General features: G+C 39.5%; 2 protein-coding genes across 9 annotated transcripts in view; one reads left to right on the top strand and one right to left on the bottom strand.

Moving 5' to 3' along the window:
* CHST10 (carbohydrate sulfotransferase 10) overlaps positions 1–6,118 on the bottom strand; it is a 30,325-nt gene extending 24,207 nt beyond the window's left edge. The window contains exons 1-2 of the mRNA XM_053200452.1: positions 5,978–6,118; positions 3,965–4,028 (exon numbers count right to left, since the gene is read on the bottom strand). The gene's annotated coding sequence lies outside the window, so the exon portion shown is untranslated. The remainder of the gene's footprint in view (positions 1–3,964; positions 4,029–5,977) is intronic.
* Positions 6,119–6,387: 269 nt separating this feature from the next.
* The window catches only part of NMS (neuromedin S), a 52,444-nt gene continuing 33,709 nt past the window's right edge, over positions 6,388–25,122 (top strand). For 7 of the 8 annotated variants that reach the window (XR_008289263.1, XR_008289261.1, XR_008289262.1 and 4 more), the window contains exons 1-2: positions 6,471–6,505; positions 24,423–24,527. The gene's annotated coding sequence lies outside the window, so the exon portion shown is untranslated. Of the gene's footprint in view, positions 6,506–18,733; positions 18,759–24,422; positions 24,528–25,122 lie in introns of all 8 variants that reach the window. The other variant, XR_003423828.2, reaches the window with a different exon arrangement.

Raw genomic sequence — 25,122 nt, 5'->3', positions numbered from 1 at the left:
CAGATGCTTTCTAGGGAGGCTCCCGCTGCGGGGAGAAAGCCTGAGGTGGAGAGATGCACTATTTTTAAGCACTTACGTTTTTCATCATCTACAGTGAGGCAGTTCACAAATCACACATAGACTTAAGAGAAAAAGCTGTCATGGCAAAAATTTAGATAAACCAGGACTTGTTCTCCAAGTCATGTGCTATGTGCACCAACCAGAACCAGTAAGACTAAAGCCTGGTCCCTCTCAAAATACCCTTCCCCTCAGGGCTGGTATCTCTACAGTTTACAACATATAAGACACAAACAGGAGTAGATGTATATCTGCATATAGTTTTAAGGACACAATAACCTAAAAAATACTTATTTGCCAAATTCATCATGAAAACGTATATTCATCCATCCAAAAAAATAAATGCCAGGGATACAACAATGAGTCCCAAACCAAACACATATACACAGTTTATGTCCTTATGGAGCCTATAGTCTAACGGAGACACCCACATGCATCAAAGAGTCTATCCCCTAAGTGGTATGAGATAGAAAGACATGATGCTGTGAGAGGAAAATACAACGGGACAGAACCTAGACAGAGATGAGAGATAGCAGTTTCGTAAGGCGGTAAAGGCACAGGTTCCAGACCAGGTGACCAGCAAGGAATAGCGGCCCGGGGGTACACAGGAGTAAGCCAGGGGCCCCTGAGTAACCAAAGGAAGCCCCTGTGGCTGGAGTTTCCAGAGCACAGTTAGAGACGATCAAAAGCAGATATGGTCACACAAAACTGTATCTTAAAACAGCAGTTATGGAATTTAGTTTCACCTTGCAAGCAATGCAAAGCCACTGAAGAGAGCTCTCCATGAGAAGAAAGGTAGTAGTGTCATGATCTGATTTAAATTTTGAAGCTGTTTCTCAGGCACAGAGTCAAAAATGTAAAGCACCATCTACCTGGCCATTCCGCAGGCTCAACATCATTTCCGTAAGTGGAGCAGGAGTGTTCTAACCCAGCTAAGCGGTTCACATCACCACCTAGACCTACCGTCCTAGACCACCACCACCACCACCACCATCATCATTGTCATCGTTGTCAAGGTCTCTAAAAACTAGCTTACCATCATCATAGTTGAGGTCTCTAAAAACTAGCACACAACTAGTAAGATCCACAGTATCTGACGGGTTGGATTTTTAGAAATCCTACAGACTAGGGGTTCCAGTTAGCCATAGCATGTTTCTGCTTTGAGACTACATGCATTCTCAATCTAGGTATCTACCTAATGGTGTTTGGCTTTATGTTTAGGGCAGTGTTCCAGCCCTGGCTGTACTTTAGTATCACCTGGGGGGCTTTTAAATAATATAGCAATGTCTTGGGCCCCAAGAACACTAGAGCCCAAACAACACAAATCTCTGGAGATGGATCCAGGGCTTGTTTTGTAAGCTCCACACAGGATTCTAATGAGCAGCCAGGGCTGAGAACTGCTGGTCCAAGCCCCCAGCCCTCCTCAACTTCTAATGCCCACATGAATCCCTGGGGATCTTATTAAAATGCAGATTCTAGGCATTCTGACATAATAGCCATCCTCCCACCACTTCTTTCCATTACAAGAATGAAAACTGGTAGCAAAAGATTATCTGTCAACTAGCATCTATTGATGCTCTGAATTACATGTACCCTGAAAAAACAGCTTAACAAGGTTTAATTAGAATCATAGACCTCTATCACTGTTCCCATTTGTTCTTCTTTTCTAGCCCTCCTGCCTAGAGGTAACTAGCCTCTGTAGAATTTGGGTTTGGTCTGACCTTGGAAAAATTACAGTAATTCACCCCATTTGTTTAAAGAAAAAAGAAAGGGATTCCAAATTCCCTTAGGCCCAACTCCTCCAAGCCCACGCCACTACCTGCACTGCTTCCCCTGAATATACAAATTCTCCATGGGGTTTACCTCCTCTCCAACGATGACACCCCCAAGACTCACTATTTCTGTGTGCAGAGACTGGGGCTTAAAATGAACAGTCTTTCCTCCATGGCTCTGCCAAGGGCCATGGCTCTCCCTGCAGTCCGGTGACAAATGGCCTTTAAAAAGCCTGACATTTTCTGTAATTAACTCTCCTTTGTTCAAGGAGCCAAGACAACTCCCAAGTTGCCTCTTGCAGCTAATGGTGGCAAACCTGAGCGTGCCCCAGGCCCCCTGTGGTCATGGTGTGCTGCCCTGAACAGGCCCCTGGGCCCCCAGGAGTCAGCATACCCATCTTCAGAGCTTTCTTATTTCCAGTCATTAAATGAGAGTTTCACTTCAAGATTCAGGTTCTGAAACCTAGCCAGAGGGCTGGACTCGGAAAACCCACAAGTCAGAACTAGTGGATAAGGTGGTTTCCCCTCTTATGTGGAAAGTAGGGTGAGCTAAGCAAGAACACAGCTGAACCTACCAGAAACCCCAGTCTTTTTTTTTCCCCCTCTCTCTAAACTAAAAGTGCACATTGTACATGTTTGTAATGACTAACAATGGGTTTGGTTCTATTGCCATCTTCTGGTGCAAATTCTCTCTCCCCTGCATTTGCAAAAAGATGCTTGTAAATCCATTTGGTCAGCTGCCAATAATATTCCTGCCAGTGGCTTTTCCCTGTGTTTGAGCTGCCATCCAAAAACACAAAACCTTTCTGGGTTTGTGCTGAAGAGCTTGACTCCCACCTGCCTTGTTCTACTTCTTCTATGCATGCTTGCTTATTGAAGGTTCTGAAAAAGTCCTGTGGTAAATAAGCCCATTTAACTCTGTTTACAATAGCTTTTTTCCCAAATCTCATTTATTCATTCAGCAATATTGACAAAGTGCCCACTTTGAGCCAGGAGCTGTTCTAGGCCTCGGGAATATGACAACATATAATCCCTGCTCTCATGGTGCTTCTACAGAGGCAGATAGGCCATAAACAAATAGAGCTATTAATATATATAATCACATCAAGTGCTAAGTGCCACGATTGAGAGAAGGGTAAGGGGAATGTTGAGAAGAGATGGAATAGAGTGAGGGAAATCATGTAGCACCTGAGCCAACAGCTTGGTCGGTGTCCCAGTGTCCCCAAAGCAGCAAGGAGACAGTGCCCCTCATGCTGAGTGAGCTAAAGGGCTAGGAAGTGGCCCAGATAAAGCATCCTGTCAAGGGTCCTTTACTGAGCTGGCAACTCCTGAGTCCCCACCCCCACCACATACATACCCCAGGGAAAGGATCACGAGTCCGGTGTTCAGTTTTTAAAACAGTAATTCAAAACATAACCGGGCACTAAGGGAAACTTCAACAAAAAAGCCTGGTAATGCACAAGGAACTGGTAGCCTTTGGGGGATTGATAGGAAGAAGGGAGATTAGGTAGCTGAGGGCTGAAGCAACTGGGGACATTCAACAATCAACTATTCCATATCTTTGTATTTGGACCTAAAATGTCATTACCTAATCAATAAAATCACTAAAAATGACAAGGTAGTAAGATAAAATATTGTGTATGAATTTATAATATATATAAAGTGCCATGACAGTCGCTGTGACTTCTAAATTCATAGGGCTTCTCTCAATCTAAGTTCAGAAATTTCCTTTGTCTACTGGGCCATTAATCATTACTAAAATTTACAGTCTCAGAACGACTGATCAGCCTTAGTTACCAGGATGAAAACATACCCCTTACTCTGTCCAGCTGAAGAATGTGTCTGAGATTAAGACAGATTCTCATGAATAACAATAACAAACAGCAAACGCCTGCCAGGGGCTATCTACACTTCAGGCACTGCTCTCAGCCAGTACCAAACTCACTTAATCCCAGGCTGAAGAGGTTGCTTCTATTATTATATTTCAGGAAACATTTCTAAGTAGAAGTGTACATACTCCTACTTAAGGCTTTTAAATTTCCCAAAATTTCCATACAAGCAAGAAAAGAGGAAGTAAGAATACTAAATGACAGGAATCTCAAATAACTAGTGAGATCACATTCTCCTTCACGCACCTTCTGAAGCCTGGGGTCCACATTTCCTTGAAGTATTTGCTCTGCCTGAGGTTCTTGGTTCCTCCTGTCCCCGTATAGGATAATTAAAAAAAACAAACAATAAGCACCATTAAAAATGATAAGATCTTATGTAACACAACTTGGTTTATATTTTGGAAACAGTCAACCACTTTGATTATTCAAGTACAGTTTGCACAACAGGTTTCTTACAGAGGTGGGTTGTATATGGAATTTTTGACAAATGAATAAATATTCTAAATGTACCAAAAGAAGTACCTGTTTAAAAAACTCATGTAAATTCATACAAAAAATGAAATAAGTTCTGTTGCAGAAAATAATTAAATCCTGTTATATCTATTTTATGTTTGACATAAAGAATGTCATAAAGAATTCTTTGGGTAAAGAATTCCTGTAGACGATGATGGGATGATGAAATCTTCCAATGCAAGATGTTCTCTGGGTTTTGTATTTCTTTAGGCTTTAACATCCTGGCAATTTCTAGCCAAATAACACATCATGAATGAGTAACTGGAAACAAGCCAAACGCGTGGAATTAGAGATTACAGATTTAATAGAGGTGGCTGACAAAATAAACATACAACTCATTTAACACGTAATACAGCCCCAACTGCCTGGGATGCATGTAGCACAGTCTAGCTGTGTTTCCTTTTACTCTTAAGAGTTCAATGTTAAAATTAAAAGCAATTTCACGTTATGCAGATGGAAAGATGAAGCTTTACGTACTCACATCCAGATTCTTCCAGACCTATATCAGAAGAAAAAAGACTCTTCATTCCTGCAATCTCAAAGGTCCTGAATTCACCTCTCCCCCATTTCTATTTCTAGCTTTCTCTCACCCTTTTATTGTACAACCTCAAGCATTTGAAAAATGATCTGAATATAACTGCAAATTGCCTGGGATATTTCCTGATTCTTTTCTTTCTTTGTTCAGTTTTGCAAGCACTCTGGTTTTCACTTTGGGTAAGGAAAGAATTTTCCTCTCAGGTATTTCTTTGAGATTCTATTCTTTCAGGGTCAAGAGCAAAGATGGAAATTCCAATTTTGAGCCAAGATGGGCTCAAAATGGGAGGGGGGGGGAGGTTAGTTTCTCTTTGTGTCTTTTCTTTTTAACCCAGTCACTGAAAATTTCAAAGTGAATAAGTAGGTACTGGAGATCAGCAAGCCCGAGCTAAATTGAGCTGTCTAATTTTAAGAATGTCTGAGACATTTCTCACTCTGGCAGTTAAAACTGACCAATACCCAACTCTTTATGGCCCAAAGCCCCAGCCTCTGGGTGCTTCAGACAAAAAAACTCTTTATGACAGTCCTCCCGCTTAGCTAACCAGACAGAACCTGGCTGCACTGCCTTCTATTCATTCACTGACCGGCCCTTTCCTGCCTTTAGAGACTTGGAAAACAAAAACGACAGCTTTTGGAAAACCTGGTTCATCTCCCTAGCCAGAAGTGCAGAAATTTATACCTCAACCTCCAACTTCTGACCAGTCCTTCATTGTCAAAATCAGGGCTGAGAGCAGTCTGGAGCCTATTTGGCAGGAAAGATGCGTTTCCAACCATCCTTTCCCCTCTCACCCACCAAAACCGTGCTTAATCGTGCACTTAGGAAAGGGTGCACATGTTCCTTCTTTCCTCTCTCTCTCTCTCTTTGCATGCTCCTTGCACTCAAGTGAAACATTTTCTTTCTCTTTCCACCCAATCACAAATGCAAATTCTCAGCCAAAGATGAAAGAAGTAAATTATAGATCACCAAATATCAACCATTCCACCGGTCACACCATCCCGCAACAAGGACGCCGCCTTATTGCATAATTACCGTGATGAAGGTTCCTCCCATTAATCCCACCAACTAGAGAGGTCTTCAAGTCACCAAAACACACTGGGATGGTGCTCACAAAGAAAGACCGGTTCACCCCGTTTTCCTGTCCACCCGGGACGGGGTGGGGGTCGGGGCCCCGGGGTCTACGACACCCACACCCCGCCGGTCCCCTAGCTCACCCTCCGCGGAGCCGGAGCTCGCCGGGGTCCTCGGTCCCTTCCGCGGCGCTGGCGGCGAAGCTCTGCCCGGGCCTCGCGGGCCTGGGGGCGAAGCGCGCGGGGGTCCCAGCGTCCCGGGAGCGCAGGAGGCCCACCCCGCCCGGAGGCCTCGGCGCCGCCACCGGCGGCCTCCGTGCCGCGGCCCGCCCGGCCCGGGATGAGGCGGCGCGCCGGAAGGAGGAAGCCGGGAGCCCGAGGCCCTCTCCTGGGGGCGAGTTCGTCGCCGCCCCACGCGGGGCCCGCCCGCGCGCGCCGCCTAGCCCGCTGTGCGCGCCCCCGCCTCCGTCCCCGGCCGTGCACGCCGCCTGGGGCCGCGCGGGGAGGCGCGGGACGGCGCGGGGCGGCGAAGGGGCCTCGGGACCCCGTCAGCCCCTGCGCATCTCCGCCGCCGGATCCTGCGCCCAGCTCTTGCGCCTCCCGTCCTCCCCCGGAAAGAAATTCCATCCCAGGAAATTACAGAGAAACGTGCGGCCGACATCCAGAAAACAGGTATAATGTTTGAGAACGAAAAAAATCCCAAACCTGGGAAAACGAAGAAAGGCCAAACTTGGAAAAAGACAAAACTGCTTGAGTTTGGGGTACTTCCCAGCATTTTCTGATCAGTCTACTTTGTAAAAGCTTGACCTTTAGTTCTTCGCGGACCTCACTCTGCTGATAGTCTGGGGGATGTAATTTTGTTGTCTAGGTGTAGTTGATTAATACGCAACTGATAAAGGCCAGAATAGTGTACAGCCCTAGAGCACTGTGACTTCTTAATCTGCAGAAATGGATAGGACTTTAGGGTTTAGAGCCTGGTCTAGAAGTCAACCCCAAAGCTGTTGGGGGTTTTATTGCCCTGGAAAAGATAAACTAGTTTTGTTTTGGTCTAACTTACCTGTTTGTTAACTGTCTTAACTATATGTGTATCTTTTTAGCAAATGGGGTAATAGAAATATGTGTGCACACACCCGCACACACATGAACACATAAAATTTATCAAGCTTTTAAGGAGCCAGCCTCTTTTGGCCTACCCGGTGGGTGCCCTTCCTAATGAGTTAAATAGAATATGGATGGAGCTCACCATTTCAGTGTAGCAGGATTCTCACACAGAGCGGTGACAACGAGGCATTTCTTTCCAGGAAGCAACTTTATTCCTGCTGGCACCGCTCAGTTGGGTGTGTACCCAAAGAACTGAGCCCCCCAACGTCCAGTGGCATAGTTTTTAAATACACTTTGTATTTCTTTGGTAACAGTCTGATTAAGTAATCTCAGTTTACAAGGTCATGAGGGATGTTGTCACTTAGGTGCATAGCCAGCTTACCTTGAAGTTTTTTGGTTTTTTTTTTCCCTTTTCTCTCTTTTTGTCTCTCCTTAGGAAGGGGACCCTACCACATCAGAATTTCACTTTTTACATGATTACCAACCATCGTGGCTTAAAGATAGCAAGGTGGTTTACTTGGTCCTTTAGTCACTCATCCCAGTATTTATTAAGCCCTTACTTTAGGCACTGTGGTTGACATGAGACATGTGCTTTCTCCTTGAAGATTTAAACGGACATACATACATGGGAGATACACAATAAGAAATTTGGAGTTTAGATGAGACATAGAACATAATCCAGGGTTTATGGGTCCAACCAAGCTCTAGGAATTAGGCCTTGTGTGTTCAGATCTTTACTGTACCACATACAGCTTGTGACCCTGTCAAGTTCTTTTCCCATATGTGTCCCATGTTCCTCATCTATAAAGTGAGGATATGGTACTATACAATATTGGAGATAATGCATTTAAAATACATAGTACAATTCTCTCCCAGTGGTAAATATTACAATAAACATAAACTACTTTCATTGTTATTATTTATTGCATTCCCAGTGTGCTGTTCAAATATTAAAAGATACAGTTCTTTCTAGGGATTTACACATTGGTGACAAAAATGACTGAGTATTTTTCTTAGGGTATTTGCAAGTAATTCTAGTTCTTTTAGTTTCTATAAATGAACTTCAGGAAAGCATTATTTAGTCTCTATAACAGAAGGATAGTTTCTAATGCAGTGGTTCTCAAAGTGTGATTCTTGGACCCCTGGGTCTGTAATGCCTAAGACTGTTTTCCCATTAATGCTAAGACATTAGTTGTCTTCACTATTTAGACATTTTTTCTGATGACACAAAAGTAATGGTGGGTAAAATTGATGCCACTTAGCATGAACCTTGGCAGTGGAATAAAATGAGATTGGTGGTTGTCTGCAGGCGAAGCTCTTCATGATGGTTTGTGATACTTTTTTTTTCATGGAACACCATTTTTACTTGAAAGAAGAACTGACAGACAAACTGTGGTTACACAGACTTGGGTATTTGGCAGACATTTTCTCCAAAATGAATGAAATGAGCCTGTCACTTCAGGAAAACAACTGATGCTATCTATTGCCAGTGATAAAATTCAGCCTTTCAAGTGAAAATTCAAGCTTTTGGAAAACCTGTATCTGCCACTAGGAGTTTGACAGTATCCCAATATTTAAAGATTTTTGTCTGATGAAATCAGTGGTGATGCTAAAACCTTTTCTTTCTTTCTTTCTTTCTCTCTTTTTTTTCTTTCTTGGTATATTGAATATTGATAGATTGTGGCTGAATGAGAAGTATCTGTATATTATATATTTGGCCTTTTCCCCGATTTCTTGACACAGAGCTCCTAAAACTTTGTAATTTCCACAAAGATAGGGGTGACAGGAACATCTTTTGTTCTAATATTTAGCCTTTGTTCCTGGTTCCTGACACAAAGCTCCTAAATCTTTTGGAATTTCCTGGGTGATAGTATTTTTTGTTCTAATCAGTCAACTCTAGCTAGCTTCAGATGGGGATTGGTCACCACAAAGACTAAACCTTGATTAGAAACCTGGGACTTTCAGCCCCACCTCCCCCAACCTCTGGGGGGAGGTGTGGGGCTGGAGAATGACTTAATCATCTTGCCTATGTGATGAAGCCTCCATAAAAACACTTAAATCATAGGGTTTGGAGAGCTTCCATGTGGGTAAGCTATCGAGGTGCTGGAAGGGTGGCCATGTGGAGATGGCATGGAAGCTCTGTGCACACAGACAGCCTTGACCTAGGAATCTCTTCCATTTGGCTGTTCCTGAGTTGTATCCTTTATAATAAATCACTAATAAGTAAACTGTTGCCCTGAGTTTTGTGAGCCATCATAGTATAATCAAAACTGAGGGTGGGAGTGGGGGTCATGGAAACCTCTGATTTGTAGCCAAGTCAGAAAGAGATACAGGTAACTTGGAGACCCAATATTTGTGACTGGCATCTAAAGTGGGAATGTCCTGGGACGCCTGGGTGACTCAGTCAGTTGGTTAAGGGTGTGACCGGCTCAGGTCATGATCTCACAGTTCATAGGATTGAGCCCCGCATCAGGCTGTGGGCTGACAGCTCAGAGCATGGAGCCTGCTTCAGATTCTGTCTCCCTCTGTCTGCCCCTCCCCAACTCGCACTTGGTCTCTCTCGCTCTCATTCAAAAATAAATAAACATTTAAAAATAAATAAATAAAGTGGGAATGTCCTTGTAGGACTGAGCCCTTAATCCTGTGGAGTTTGCCACTAACTCCAGGGAGTGTCAAAATAAAGTTAAATTGTAGGATATTCAGTTAGTGTCTGGAGAATCAGAGAATTGATTTTTGATGTTGGAGAACATCCAGGCTGATGAATTTTAATGTCACAGAGTATGAGAAGTTCATTGATAGGGTCTTAGATTCCACACTGCATTAAACTTTAAGAAACTACCACTAGCTGAGTTTGGGTTTAGTGTTAAAGAAAAACACGCAAAATTATCTGAAAAGATTATGAAAATACTTCTTCCTTGTCTACTTTTCTGCATGAGGAAGGATTTTCTTTATATTCTTTCACCAGAATAACATTGCAGCAGATTTAATGTAGAAAGGACAGTGTATATGAATCCAACTATCTTCTAACTGAGACATTAAAGAGATTTGCAAAAAAAAAAGCTAAATTTTTGTTTTGGAAAATACAGCTGTTTTTCTTTAAGATTGTTATTTATGGTACCCTATAACATGGGAATATTATTATCTTCAAATGAATTAATAAATGTTTTAAATTTCTCAGTTTTTATTACTAATACCATAAACTTGGATAGTTATAATCCAGATTAACAAAAGCTCTTTGGGGTTCCTTGATCATTTTTAAGAGTGTAAATGAATCCTCAGATCAAAATGTTTGAGAACTGCTGTTTAAAAGAAATTCAAGTCCTTAATGATAAAAGAAAAATATACCAGATTCTTTTACCTTCCACAACCGTAAAATGTATATCTTTAAAGTCAAGGCCAGAGGTGAGACTAGGGAATAACAGAAGTTAACCACTGGCCCAAAATATTGCCACCTGTTGGAACCAAACCAGTGGAATAAACAAATAGATGCATCTAGAGAAACCTAGATGCCTCTTACGGGGTTATGGGTTACATGAAAAACCATTCTCCTGTGAGAGTAAAAATTTGCCAGTTCCTCTGACCATTCTGTGATACTAAGATTTTATAAATTTCTCTCAATACTTCATTTTGGGTTAAGCACAAAATAGACTTGGGGTCCGTTAGTGTCAGATCCTAGAAATTGAAATTGTTTTCCTTCTTTGGACTTCCCGAGCTCCTCACTAAACCACATAGAGGCTCCTGCTTTTTCCACGTCAGGGCCCTGGCCAGAGACGGTTCCCACAATACTGGCTAGCCCCTTCCTGAGTTCTCATCTCAGTGTTCACAGTTGACATCAGCCACTCACAGACCTCCTTGGGTTTTCTTTAAAAGGATGTGTTTGGAAATTATTTTTCAGCCATGCTGGAACTTAAAGGCAATGGAAAATTGCATATAGAAAGCACACATCCAAGTTCCTATTCCCGAGCCTACTGAAAAATTGCACTTGACTCCCTTGGTGGGTGTATGAGGAGATACTTAAACAGAGTTGAAATGAGATTTTTCCCAGGTTAAGGCTTTAGGAGAGCTGTAGTGGCCACAACTAGGCATCTCTAAGTAGTTCTAGAACTGTGAAATTGTTCGGTTACTAAGAGGGCTCTTAGGAGACGTGTAGAGATAGGGATTATACAGACCCGCCAAGTTGATGGCCCTTTCCAATTTATAGAGAGCCATGTAATTCAAAAGTTGTTTGTTTGTTTGTTTGTTTGTTTACCAGCAGATGGTGGAGGGAAATAGCCTGTCTTTTATGCTGTGGCCCTCAGAAAACCTCTAATGAGTTTATTATGGTCTTTATGGGGGGTTGTTTTTTCTTGTTAATAGCTTCTCCTAAACTAGGTAAAATATGATAGAGCTTCACATTAGGAAAAAGTCACCAGAAGATTTTTTTCATATTTTAATTCTTTTTTAAAGTTTATTTATTTATTGAGAGAGAGAGAGAGAGAGAGAGAGAGAGAGAGAGAGAGAGAGAACAAGCAGAGGGAGAAAATTCCAAGCAGGCTCCACACTGTCAGTGCACAGTCAGACACGGGAACTGTTAGATCATGACCTGAGCTGAAATCAAAAGAGTTGGACACTTAACCGACTGAGCCACCCAGGTGCCCCTCATATTTTAATTCTGAGACCTCTTTAAGACCTACATTTTGAATTGTTGAAAACACATTTTAAATATTATTAAAATGAGAAAAACCAAAGAGGTGCTGAGCTGTTGAGATGGGAAGACACATCCTACTGTCAGGTTACACTATATTCTCAATGTAATTGCCTAGGGATAGAAAATTGTATTGGAAGTAAGGTGACCACACAGAGTAAGATTGGGCCATATGACTAAGCCAATGAATATACACAAAAGTGATCTAAGCCACCCATAGGGCTCACCATTGGGAGCATGCCATATGATCCTGAAGTTTTCTTCCCCTGACACATGTCCTAGAAGGCAACACACAGAATAGAAGCAGCTGTGATTGCTAAGTCACCATTTGGAGGAAAATTACAGTACCTGCATAGAATAAGACAAACATGAAATCAGTATTCATTGTGGTAAGCCAAGAATAGTTCATGGTATGTGCCTTATGAAGCACAGCCTATCCTAATATAATATTCTAGTTAAGTGATAAGCACACTGGACTGAAAGTCAGGAGACTTAGGTTCTGTGAAATTGAACTATAAGAAATTGCTGATAATCATTAGTTTTTGATGTTCAAGAATGTCAGTTTTACATGATTCACCCTTATAGTTACACTTCTGTGACCAAGTGATATGCAACACTGAGTAATCCACCAATCCCAAAGGTATTCTCATTTTTCTCATTTATAAACATCAGACCTCCTAGACATCTGTGGAACATTCCACCCACTAACAGCAGAATACACATTTGTCTCAAGGATACATGGAACATTCTTCAGGATCTATATCCTATATGCTAAGCTGTAAAACAAGCCTCAATACATTTAAAAGGGCCGAAATTATGCAAAGAAAGTTCTCTAACCATAATGGAATTTAGAAGTCAGTAACATGAGGAAATTTGAGAAATATACAAATTAAATTGAACAACACAATAACCAATGGGTCAAAGAAGAAATCACAAGACATTAGAAAATACTTTCAAATGAATGGAAACAAAAGCACAGCATACCTGAACTAATGGAATATACTGAAAGCAGAACTCAGAAATGTATAGCTATAAATGGGAACGTTACAAAAGAAAAAGATCTCAAAATTTAACCTAACGTTTTACTTTATGAAACTAGCAAAAGAACAGCCAGCTAAACCCAAATCAAGAAAAAGGAAGGAAATAACAAATATTGAAGTGGAAATAAATGAAAGAGAAAATTGAAAAACAATGGAGAGAATAACAAAAAATTCATTCTTTGAAAAGATCAACCGAATTGATACACCTTTTTCTAGACTAAGAAAAAGAAGAGAGAGGAATAAAATTACTAAAATCAGGAATGAGAGGGGAGACATTACTACCAAGACTATAATCGTTGGAGAAATCAAAAGGATTATAAGTGAATACTTGAACATTTGTATGCCAACCAATTATATAACCTTACATAATGGACAACTTCCTAGAGAGACACAAACTATCTAAAATTGACTCAAGAAGAAAATCTGAATGGACCAATAGCAAGTAAGAGATTAAATTAATGGTTTTAAAACTTCCAACAAGGAAAAGTCTAAGCCCAGGTAATTTTACTGTTGAATTCTACATTTAAAGAAGAATTAATACCAATCCTTCACAGCTTCTTCAAAAAAATAGAAGAGGATGGAATACATCTCAACTCATTCTGTGAGGCCAATATTACCCTGAACCAAAACTAGAAATAGGCATCACAGGAAAACTACAGACCAATATTCTTATGACTACAAACACAAAAATCCTCAAAAACATACAAATTGAATCCAGCAACATATATAAAGGATTATACCCCATGCCCAAGTGGGATATATCTCAGGAATACAAGATTGCTTTAGCATCTGAAAATCAATTAATGTAATATACCATGTCAATAGAATAAAGACAAGTCACATGACTAAATAGAAGCAGAAAAAGCATTTGATAAAATGCAACTCCCTTTTATGAGAAATGCATGCAACACACTGGAATAGAAGGGAACTTACTTAACTTGGTAAGTGACATTTACAAAACCCCACGGATAGCATCGTACTTAAAATAGTGAAAGACTGAAAGCTTTCCCCCAAGATCAGAAACTAGACAAGATGTCTGCTTTTATTATTTCTACTCAACATTTTACTGGAGGTTCCAGGTAGGACAGTTAGGCAAGAAAAAAAAAATAGTATCCATACTGGAAAGGGATAAATAAAACTATTTCTATTTTAGATGACATGATCTTGCATACAGAAAATCCTAAGGACTCCACTAAACTATTAGAACTAATAAATGAATTGAACAAAGTTACAATATATGAGACCAACCTACAAAAATCAACTCTATTTTTATGGACTAGCAATGAACAATCCAAAAATGAAATTAAGAAAACAATGCTGTTTATAATAGCATCTAAAGGAATACAATTCTTGGGGATATATTTAACAAAAGAGGTATAATACTTATACTCTGAAAACTATAAACATTTTTGAAAGGAATTAAAGAACACCTAAATAAGTGCAGAGACATCCCATGTTCATGTATCAGGAAATTTAATATTGTTAAGATGGTAGTACTCTCCAAATGACCTGCAGATTCATTGTAGTCCTCATCAAAATTTCAGACGACTTCTTTGCAAAAATTGCCAATGTGACCCTCAAGTTTGCATGGATATTCAAGAAACTCAGAGTAGCCAAAACAATCTTGAAAAATAAAATCAAAGTTAGAGGAATCACATTTCCCAATCTTAAAACTTACTACAAAGCTACAGTAATCAAGAGGATGTGGTACAAGCATAAGAATAGACATATAGATCAATGGAGTAGAATTGAGAGTCCAGAAGTAAACCCTCACATTTATGGTCAATAGATTTATGACAAGGTTGCTAAGACAGTTACTGGAAACAGAATTGTATTTTCTACAAATGGTGTCAGATGACTGGATATCCACATGAAGAAGAATGGATTTAAACACCTCTGTCATAACGTATTCAAAACTTCACTCAAAATCGACCATAGATATAACTGCAAGAGTTAAAACTTAAAAAAAAAAAAAGCTAGCAGAAAAATAGGCATAAATCTTTGTAACCTTGAATTAGACAATAGTTTCTTAGATATGACACCAAGAGCACAAGGTCAAAAAAAGAATTTTTTTTATTAAAATTTTAAAAATGTTGTGCTTTAAAGAACACTATCAAGAACATGAAAAGACAGTCCATATAATGGGAGAAAATTGTTGCAAGTCATATATACCTGTTAAGGGACTAGTGTCTAGAATATGTACAGAACTCCTACAATTCCATAATAAAAAGACAAAAAAACTCAATAAAAATGCACAAAGGATCTGAATAGACATTTCTCCAAAGAAGATATGCAAATGACCAATAAGTGCATGAAAAGATGCTCAACATCACTAATCAGTAGGGAACTTAAAATCAAAATCACAAGGAGATACCACTTAACACCAACTGGAATGGCTACAATCAGAAAAGACAATAACAAGTGCTGATGAGTTGTGGAGAAATGCAACACTCATACATTACTGGTAAGAATATAAAATGGTGCTGTTGCATCAGAAACCAGTTGGCGGTTCCTCAAATGTTAAACATAGGGTTCCCATATAACCCAGCAATTTCACTCCTTAGTGTGTACCCAAGAGAAATGAAAACAAGCCTACAGAAAAACTTGTACATAAATGTTCACATCACTATTTATAATAGCCTAAGAGTGGAAACATCTCCATCAAATGATGAATGAATTAACAAAATGTGGTATATCCATACAGTGGAATATGACTTGGGAAAAAAAAAAAGAAGGAATGACATGGATGAACCTTGAAAACATGTTAAATTGAAAGAAGCCAGAAACAAAGGACAACATGTTGTATGACTCCATTTAAATGAAATGTCCGAAATAGGCAAATCTGTAGTGACAGAAAGTGGAATAGTGGTTGCCTGGGGCTGGAGTGAAGGTCAGGAATTGGGAGTGACTATTAGATACAGGGTTTCTTTTTGGGGGCGATGAAAATATTCTAGAATTAGATTGTGGTGATTGCTTTACAACTCTGTGAACATACTAAAAGCCATTGAACTTTAAGTGGATGAGTTTTAGGGCATGTGAATTATATCTCAATAAAAAGGTTAATTAAAAATGTGAATGTGTAGTGATTTAGAAAAATACCCTCACTTATATTGCAGTTCACCTCATTGTATGTATCTGTTGAACAGAATAGTAGATGGAAAAATGCTCAGCTAATAGTTAGGAGATGTGATTTCCAATCTGGCTTTCATGTAGAGTCTGGTAAATCAACTTCTGAGCCCCAGTTTTCTAATATGAAACCAATATGTTATTTTGAATAACTGCTGTGTTCCCTTCCAGCTTTAATAGCCAATTATTCTATGGAAGCTAGATCTGAATCTGTAAAGAGTTGTTGTGGGGGATGTACATTTATATCTGGGTTTAAGTCCTGTAATGAAAATAGCAAAGTGTGGAAGGAAAAATGTCAGAAGCATTCATCTAAGAAGAAAATAATATGGAGACATAAGGAGAAAAAAAAAGACAAATTTTTTTGTCTATGTGACATACAGTTAGGTAATTACCCATCCAGTTGGTTGAAAACACAATTATTATTTTCTTTCCAATCATGGCAAGATGGGACCTACTTTTACATTTCTTATGATAAGGAAACTGCCAATTAAAGTTACTATTATCTTTTTTCATACAATGCTACTCAGAATGCAACATAGTGCTAGAGTGGCACTTTGAAAAATTGGCCTGCACTTCTGGTATTGAGTTCATAAAGCATGGGAAAAATGTATCTTGGTCAGACAAGATGTGTTAATAAAAAGCATGAATTGACTGTAAGTATCGAGAATTAACAAACTCCTGATGTCTTATACTAAATATTGTTTTAGGATCGTTATCAGAAAAGCTCTTACATCAGGTGGAAGGTTGGAAATTCACCATGCATATGCTCTATTTTATTTACCATCCAAATCTTCCGCTAGTAATAAGTTAGGGAGGTGCATTGATTCTTCAAACCACGAGAGCACTATTTGGTTCCCAGCTACTGTTGACTCTCAAACCTGGCTAATCATCAGGGATCAGTGTAAAGATAATTCACATCAGTGGCTCTGTCCCCTAGAGATTCTCATTCACTAGGTAAAGCCCGGACCCTAATATTTAAAATCTCCTCAGATGATTCCAGTGAGCAGCCAAGTTTGGGAATACTTGTCTAATTAAGGCCCTGAATTACTGGATAGCCTTGGTGCTTAGGTGCCACTGACTGAAAAATGCTATTGAGAGAGGACTTCAACCCCCTCCATTTTGACTTCAGTCTGTACCTTCTAATTGATTAAGTTCTTTCCAGCTTATCTCTTAACTCAGGCAAAAGACTGTGTGGGTACAGCATCCTGTGATGGGAACTGACACTATTCCCTCGAGCAATAGAGACCCCCCTGATGCCAGCAAGACCCCACATATTAGGCCTGACCTTTACTGCCAAGCTGCATGAACTACCGACCTTTGTCCCACATTTCCCTTATGTAAACCTAGAAATATTTTCAGCACTTTGGAGATGGTCTTTGAGATGTTAGTCTGATGTCTTCCCAGTGTTGTTAGTGTTACTGAAATAAGTTCCTTTCTTGTTTCACTGCCACTCATGTCTCTGGCTTTGGATTTTGTCAGCAGGAATGAGTGGGCCGAACCTGGTCTGTTTGGGAGCCAGATGCTGTTGTATCCCTGTGCCCTAGTTACACTATGTTAATTTATATTTACTTTTGTGGACAGGACAGAGAAATGCTACATTAATTGTACTAAAACTCTTTTTACAAAGTGAAAATAGTAATCATGCATCCATATGATTGATTACATATGCTTTCTTTTTCAGCACCACATTCAAAGTTTTGGCCTAACCCCTCTTTGTTTCCAGAGTCTCAAGAGTCTCTGGCAAATAGGCTGCCATTATTAACCTATGCTCTTGATCTTGATTACTTGAAAAGTCTTAGGATTGAGTGATTTGAAACACACCGAAGAATACTAGTGTTTTATTTGTATTTTCCATTTGGTCAAAATCTGTTTTGTTTTCCCTTGCCTTAATTGAATCACTTGTGACTGGTTGTTCAAAAGCTCTTCTTCAATGTTGGCCAGAGGTTTTTGACAGACAGTAGTTCAATGCACTGGAATAGACTATTGCAATGTATGCACTGGTTGCAAAAACCTTACCTACCTTTGGAAACTCTGTGATTTGAGAGGTTTGATAACTTCCTCTGCCTTGAATTGACTTGCTTTGTATACCAAAGACCCAGTTTCAATACTGCATCATGGTGGTATGCCTTTTCTTTGTTTATGAAAGTTGGTAATCCAAATTCAAGTTAAAATTCAGCCACATTTGGGGCCACCAAAGTAATTTGCTTAACTGAGATGACAGTGGAGTGAACGGATGCCTTGCCTGAATGAGTGAGTTTATACATGTGTAGCCAATGACAACTACGTGACAGCCTTCTCTTCATTCTGGTGGCTGGCAAATTTCTTTTGCTATTGATTATAAGAGACAGACATGGATGTAGGTGATACCCTAGTTCCTAGTAGAAGTTAAAGAAAAGAATGTTTTAAGAGGGGATACTACTCACAACTTTCTATTGAGACCACTCTCTTAAAGGCCATTGATAACGAGATTAATTCTACAGACATTTATCAAATGCTTACTACATGCCAAGTATTATGCAAGTGCTGGAGAGCCATAGATGAATAATAATAGTAATATATATAGCAAACGTTTACATAATGAATACTATATGTAAGCAACGTTCTTCATACTGCACACAGCAACCTTTTAGTGGGTCACAAGAATCAATTTAGTGCTTCACAACCATCATTTGAAAAATGAAGAGAAATGAAGTAACAGAGTGGTTCCCTCGTATTAAGATTAGGCCATTTTGGCATGGACATTATTTTGAGTTAAAACAATCAAAACCCAGCAGATTCAGGAAAAGGCTCTTTATCTCTCCATTAACTGTCTGCTAGTACAAGGAAGAGAGCTATTAATAGAGATTCTTCTTTACCCAAGAAATTTTTCTGCATAATAGGGTACCTATGTTTTCCAAACATCTCCTTATACCTTCCTGCTAATGTTCTTTCTCCCTTTTGCATCCTCAGAGTCCTACCCGTCTCCTTAGCTCATGTAAGTGTCATGTTGCCTCATTATCTTTGGAATTTCCATGTCTGTGTGGATTCCCTGTGTGTGTGCTATTAAATTTGACTTTTTCCTATTAATCTGTGTCTAGTCAACTTGATCTTAGACCCGGTAGAAGGGCCTTGAAGGGCATAGGAAATTTTCAACAACAGTAATTGTTCCATAAAACTTTTATTTCATACACACCTATACTCATACATCTATGTCCAGTGGGTCACAATATAAAATTTATTTCCTATTGTTTTGGTCAAAATGGTTTAAAAAAAGGTTTATTTTATTTTTGAGAGACAGAGAAAGAGTGCAAGCAGGGGAGGGACAGAGAGAGAGGGAGACACAGAATCTGAAGCAGGCTCCAGGCTCTGAGCAGCCAGCACAGAGCCCAACACGGGGCTCAAACTCACAAACTGGAGATCGTGACCTGAGCTGAAGTTGGACACTTAACTGACTGAGCCATTTAGGCACCCCTGGTCAAAACAGTTTTAAAGTCACTGATCTGGAACACTATTACTAGAAGCATTAAAATGGGTTAATTACAGATTCAATTTTTTAACAGATATAAGGCTATTTAGAATTTTAATTTTTTTTATATAAGTTGATTAGTTATCTTTTGGTTAGTTGTGTTTTGGGGGGAAATTTTCCATTTCATCTGACTTTTCAAATTTATTTGCATAAAGTTATTCATAGTATCTTATCTTTTTTTAATATTTGTGGAATCTACATTAACATCTCCCTTTTCATTTCATACTGGTCATTTGTGTTTTCTTTCTTTTTTTCCTGCCCAATCTTGCTAATGTTTATACTTTATTGTTATTATTTTTAAAAAATTTTGATTTGTTGATCTTATTGATTTCTTCTGTTGCATGTCTGCTCTCTATTTTATTGATTTCTGCCTTTATCTTTTTTCTTCCTTTTTATTATTTTCTGTTCTTTTTTTTTAAGTTTATTTTTATTTATTTTGAGAGAGAGATAGAGAGCAAGCAGGGGAGGGGCAGAGAGAGAGGGAGAGAGAGAATCCGAAGCAGGCTCCATGCCATCAGCACAGAGCCTGATTCAGGGCTTGAACTCATGAACTGTGAGATCATGACCTGAGCCGAAATCATGAGTCAGATGCTTAACCAACTAAGCCACCCAGGCACCCGAGGTGCTGTTCTTTTTAAGATAGAAGCTTAAATCATTTATTTTCAGCTTTTCTAATATTTACATTTAAAGCTGTAAATATCCCTTTAAGTACAACTTTGGCTACTTTCTATAAATTTTGACAGAATACTTACCTGTCAAGTCATTCCAAGTCATATGGTTTTAAGACTCCATAAAAACCTACATTTTGCTCCTTTTCCTGCTTCTATTCCTTACTAGGACCTGCACCCCCACTTTACACATGCCTTGTAATGCAAATAGCATATGTCCTCCTTGTAAGAGACAGGAGTTAATGATTTCTCTGGAATAGATAACATCTAAGGAAGGACCAGGTGAGAATGATCAGAGGAAGCTGTCATATGCATATTCCAGACCACAGATACTAGAGGTCGCAGCACCATGGCCCCCTGCCTCCAAGGAATAACACTTGGGCCCTCGACTATGTTCTAACTTGTTCTTGGATGCCTGAAAGGACAAATTCACTGGATCACAATCCTCAATAAAAACCCCCAGACCCTGAACAAAGATCAGACACATGCTCCTTTCCATGTCTCCCGGATGCTTCATCTGTATCTGTTCTCTCTGTATGTTCAATAAACTCTGCTCTCACTTCCTGCTGGTTTGCATTTGATTTCCATCCTTCACAAAGTCAAGGACCCTCTTCCTGCAGGACCCCATCTGGGTCTGGCCTGCTGGTGTCAATAATTCAATGGTTCTGTTTGATTTGTTCTATTTAATTTCTTTCAGCTTGAGGAGTATGGCAGCATAATTTTGTGACTATCAGAACAATAGTCACAATTTCCCAAATCATTTCTTATTTAAAATATATCTAACAAAACATCTTTTGGCATTATCTTATGAAATAGCTTTTACCAGGAGACTGTGGTGTGACCCCAACAGGTGGAGGCGGCCATGCAGGCAGTGCAAGAATTTGCCCAAGGCAGAACAAAGGAGATAGCAATGTATTGAATACATTGTAAGGGAGTAGTGGGCAGGACAGCAAGGGAAAGTCTGCCAGGAGGCAGTGTTGGGGGGGGTGGGGGGAGGAAGAGGTGGTTTCTATAGTTATGGGAGGGAGTGAGGAAGTATGGGAACATATGGAATTTTCCTTTTTTGGTAACTATGCCCTGTTGTAAGTAGCCCATTTGTCAACTGGGCCTATGGCTATACTGAAGTGAATCACTTAATAAGCCTGTTTGCATTCACCCTGGTGGTCGCTTGTGGGTCCTTTTACCTTCCTCCGTTTTCCATTGCTCAAGCCTATTGCCTAAAAGCAGCCTTGTGGAAGCACATTTTGATTCTTCCCTGCTTCCATAAGAACTATGAAATGGCATCTCGAATTCTTGTAAGATATGAGCTACTAAGTGTTGCTTATTCATAATGTCTGTGGGCAAATAAGGACATGACAATGAACCTCTTTTGTCTTAATAAAACTCAATATATTAAAACTTTCCAGAAAATTGAAATGCTATTATAATCATGGCAAAACATTAAGACAACCAATTAGAATTATGTACTTTTGATATAAAAGTTTACTTTCAGGGCACCTGGGTGGCTCAGTTGGTTAAGCTTCTGACTCTTGGTTTCAGCTCAGGTCATCATCTCACAGTTCATGGGTTTGAGCCCCACATAGGGCTCCACAGCTGGCAGCAAAGAGCCTGCTTGGGATTCCCACCCCCCCCCGCCCCTCCCCCACTCACACTGACTCTGTCTCTCTCAAAAAAAAAAAAAAAAAAGTTTGTGCAGTCCAGTTACATCTGTAAGAATAGCTTTATTATGCCAAATAATCTGTTTTCCCAGAGGCATGGAGATAACAAAGATGCTTTCCTCTTTTCTTTTTGGGATGGGATGTCTCTCACCCACTGCTAGAAGGGCCTACATTCTCAAGGCTCAGCACTAGAATTGCATTAGCACTAAGAAAAAAGCCAAGCCCTGGAGACTCAAAATTTATAATATGAAAAGAGGGCAGAATAGAATTATTGACAAATGGAATGTGGAGCTGGGTTGTTTTGCCTCTCTAATTCTGAGTCATTTTATCACATATGAAATGTCCTATAAAGAGTAATTTAACCTCCTGATGTAGATATTGCTTGACTCATGGCACACAGTGGGATAAAAACTGGCCTAGTTAATTGCAGTACCAAATTTTTAGGAAGGAGCAGGACATGGTCTTGGTTGTTGGAAGTCAGAAAATTTGCTTCAGAAGACATCATTTTGCAGTCCTTTGATGCAGCATTTCCATATCTAGGGATTTGCTCTAAGGAAATAACTATTTACATTTGTGAAGCTTTAATTATAAGGATGTCTATCATAATATTGCTTAGAGTTCTATAAAAACTACAAAAAGCCTAAATATTCTCAATTAGGTAATGTAAGTTTATTATATTGGAATATGATAAGGCCAAAAATGATGCTTCTGATGAATATTTCATTCTATAGAAAACATTCCTACTATATTTTAATTTGATTTTTTAATGTTTATTTATTTTTGAGAGAGGGAGAGACAGAGCATGAGCAGGGAAGGGGGAGAGAGAGGAAGACACAGAATCCAAAGCAGGCTCCAGGCTCTGAGCTGTCAGCACAGAGCCCAGCATGAGGTTCGAACACACAAAGATTTCATGCAAGATCATGACGTGAGCTGAAGTCGGACACTTAATCAACTGAGCCACCCAGGCACCCCTACTATATTTTAAAGATACAAATATTATATGTGATGTAGTTCAATTTTTTTAAAGGGCAGATGGTATATTATATACTGTATGCAGAAGGGATAAATACCAGATGTTGACGGTTGTTGTCTCTTGGAGTGGGGATTATAGGTGATTATATTTTTTGGCTTATCTGCAGTTTAAAACAACTTCTTAAAAAAAAGTCTATGCTTTTTGTTTGTAATACTGAAAAATAGAAGCTATTGCTTTATAAATTGCATTAGAGCAATTGAAAGATGAGTGAATATGGACCCTTGCTGTGAGAATTTCCAGCTATCTGACTTGGATGACATTTAAAAAACTGTTTAATTGTTTTTGAATCACCTCATCTGCAGCATAGATAGGAAGGTATTCAACAGAATATTAACCATGATTATGGTTATTGAATATGGAAGAATCTGAGTATTTCCTTCTTGAGTTCAATCAGAGAAGCATACCAGTAGGAATGGGATGTATTACGGGGATTTGGCCTTACAAAATTGTGGGAGCTAGTTAAATAGCTTATACACAGAGGTTATCTCCGCATCCGGAGCTGGGCCTGATGTCAGTAGGGAAGGCAGTCAGGAAAGAAAGGGCGTGAAATGAGAGAGAGCAGAGACAAGCTGGAATCTGCAAGGATGAACTAAAAGCCACATCAGTTTCTCACCGACTTCACTGCTCTGACTTCAATGATAACTTGAAGAAGATACTTGTGCCTGTTGTCACAAAGCTAATGTGTACCTGGTAGGAGGTAGAAAGCCCAGAAGCCCAAGGAGGAATCCAGCAGGAACTAGAACAGCTGTGGGTCTGGCTGCTGTCTCACACCAAGGTGGGAGGCAGATCTGTGGTATCAGTCATGGTCTGCAACCACACCTGACTCTCTACAAACCAGGTAGAAATACACAGTTGACCCTTGAACAGAGGGGCCACTTATACCTGGGTATTTTACAGTAAAGTACTGTAAATGTATTCTCTCTCCCTTATGATTTTCTTAATAACATTTTCTTTTCTCTAGCTTACTTTAATTGTAAGAATACAGTATATATAATAACACATAACATGCAAAATGCATGTTAATCGACGGTTTATATTATCTGTAATGCTTCTGGTCAACAGTAAGCTATTAGTAGTTAAGTTTGGGGGGAGTCAAAAATTATAGGAGTGCTGGATGGCTCGGTCGGTTAAGTGTCTGGCTCTTGATTTTGGCTCAGGTCGTGATCTCATAATTTGTGAGTTCAAGCCCCAGATCAGGCTCTGTGCTGACAGCACGGAGCCTGCTTGGGATTCTCTCTCTCCCTCTTTCTCTGCCCCTCCCCCACTTGCTCACTCACTCTCTCTCTCTTTCTCTCTCAATAAATAAACTTAAAAAAATTATATGTGGATTTTTGACTGTGTGGGGAGTGGGGGTGTTGGTGTCCCTAACCCGTGTTGTTCAAGGGTCAACTGGTACAACCAAATGGAGTAGAAGTATATTTCTGAGTATAAATAAACATGGCTTCTGGTTCCTTTCAAGCCCCACATAAGACTGTCTTGTGGCCACACAGGAGAAGGAATTCTAGCCATACAGCTTGACTAAGTTGATACAGTACAAGCTACCGTGGCCTTTATTTGCTACTAACCCATGGGAGGACCACGGACAAGTTGCCTATCCTCTATGGCTCCCCAAGCCTCTCCAAGATAATTAAAAAAACAGCACTAGCCACTTTTTGTTTTTTATGTATGGGGTAAAGATGAGAAAGACTAGATTTGTAAAATTATTGGGTGAATGTTAGGATTAGTTCCATATCATCATTTTAAGTTGCTTTATGTTTATTGTTCTGTGACATAGGCCTTCCTCTGGAAATGCTGCTTTCTGTCAAGCCGACTATCAAAACACATTAAATATGAAGATTTGATAGAAAAACGTATATATAAGCCAACAGTAACCCATAAGGTATGTCAGTCTTCCTAACAAGTAAATGAATACTTTGAGGTTTTCTCCCCAATGGGAAACAATGATAGTATGTCTCTTAATTATGTACTAAAACAATAACTCACTATTCTCTCTTCCATCAAGCTGCAAATATATAGCAAGCAGACCGTCTTTTATAATAATACTGCCCACTGAGCCTAAATACTACCCATTGTCATGTGTCGAGTCGCTGCTATGTGTCATGTCCTGGCCAAATGGCTTTTAATACATCATATCTAATTTTCTCACTAACTGTGCAAGATAAGCATTTTTGCCAATCCAATGTGTGTGAAATAGTATTTAATTGTTTTAATTTATATTTCTCTAATACTAGTCTACTGATCGTTAGGTTACTTCTTCTCTGAATGGCTTATTTATATCCTTTGCTGAGTCCTGGCCCAGGCCATTACCAGCTGTATAAAATTGAACAAGTTATTTAAATCCTTTGCATCTAAGTTTCCTTATCTGTAGAAAGAAATACATATAAAGGATTACTGTATAAATGTAGAGTAATTTTTAGGATAAAGTGTATTCATGTATATTAACTATTATTAATTCATAGCACATATGTTAATTG

The sequence above is a fragment of the Acinonyx jubatus genome, chromosome A3 (genome assembly GCF_027475565.1).
Source record: "Acinonyx jubatus isolate Ajub_Pintada_27869175 chromosome A3, VMU_Ajub_asm_v1.0, whole genome shotgun sequence".
NCBI classification, from domain to species: domain Eukaryota; kingdom Metazoa; phylum Chordata; class Mammalia; order Carnivora; family Felidae; genus Acinonyx; species Acinonyx jubatus.
Note: the sequence above shows the minus strand (reverse complement) of the source record. Positions and strands in the feature narration are given on the sequence as shown.